Raw genomic sequence first — 1149 nt, forward strand, 5'->3', positions numbered from 1 at the left:
AAAACGTTTAAGTTAAGTAAAGGCAATGTTTAAGTTGAAAGCATACTCATTTATCATTACATTCTAGGATTATCAACGGGAGAAGTTAAGACACACTGTTAAGCAGTTATACGTTATTGTAGACGCTGTTTGTACATGCTAAGAGCCGTTGTATGCACATGTAAACGTGTCAGTAGATGCTGTGCATTTATTATGTTATTTGTGTTTCTATAGTTTTACGTCATTCCACGGCCAGCAGTAAAGTGTAAAAGTCCATTGGTTGTCTGTGGTCTGTGGGAGACGTTATCTGTCTGTCGAGTCAAACAAGGTCTTTTGACATAGAGGACAGAACAGTGTTTCATCACTTGTTAGTGGCACTAGAAGTGTTTGATGAATTTATGATCTAACATTTTATCCATCTGATTCACAGTGTATGGAGTAGCAATGCACATTCCAGTATAACACTGTTACAAGTCACAACCTGAAAAAATAGAGTTGAATCAACTACTAAGAAAGGTAAGATTAATACAAGAGTGCTGAACTTCATCTACAGGCATTCACTTTTTTGGTCACTCAGTGTACATCAGTACTGGTACTGTAAATGTCTGTGATCAGACTAATACTACAATGATGGGGACTTTAGCTCAGAAGCGATTAAACATACAGGTCATATTAGGTGAAACTGCTTTGTGTACTTAGACTCACTATGGGCCAACTGCAAGTCATACAAACATAAAGGCCGAGTTTACAATGCAAATTGTGACCAAATACAGTCACCACTCTGAACGGCGGGTCTGTCCTTTCACTCTGTAGCATAGGACAGACCTTTGTCTGTATTCACTTTGTGTACCAAGGCCCAGGTACTGGTGCCTGTCTTACACATACATGAAACACAGCCAGCCTTAATGTTATGGACTTTTTCTACAGTGAGAATGTGTGGTGTTAAAGGCTTGCAGGTTCCAGACACTGGGCTGCTTAAATATCAAATTTATTGAAATATCAAATAACACCAAGTTCAAAACAGATAAAATATAAGTGCATCTGTATCGTTTGACAGAGGGATAGTTTTCAATTTTGCAGCCCTTGTCTCATCCAGCCCTTTGAAGGAAGCCATTTGTGCTTTGCTGTCCACTGATGCAGGTTTTACCATGCGATTTTCGTGCTGACGGT

Source organism: Monopterus albus, unplaced genomic scaffold, assembly GCF_001952655.1.
Source record: "Monopterus albus unplaced genomic scaffold, M_albus_1.0 scaffold87.1, whole genome shotgun sequence".
In the NCBI taxonomy this organism is placed as follows: Eukaryota; Metazoa; Chordata; class Actinopteri; order Synbranchiformes; family Synbranchidae; genus Monopterus; species Monopterus albus.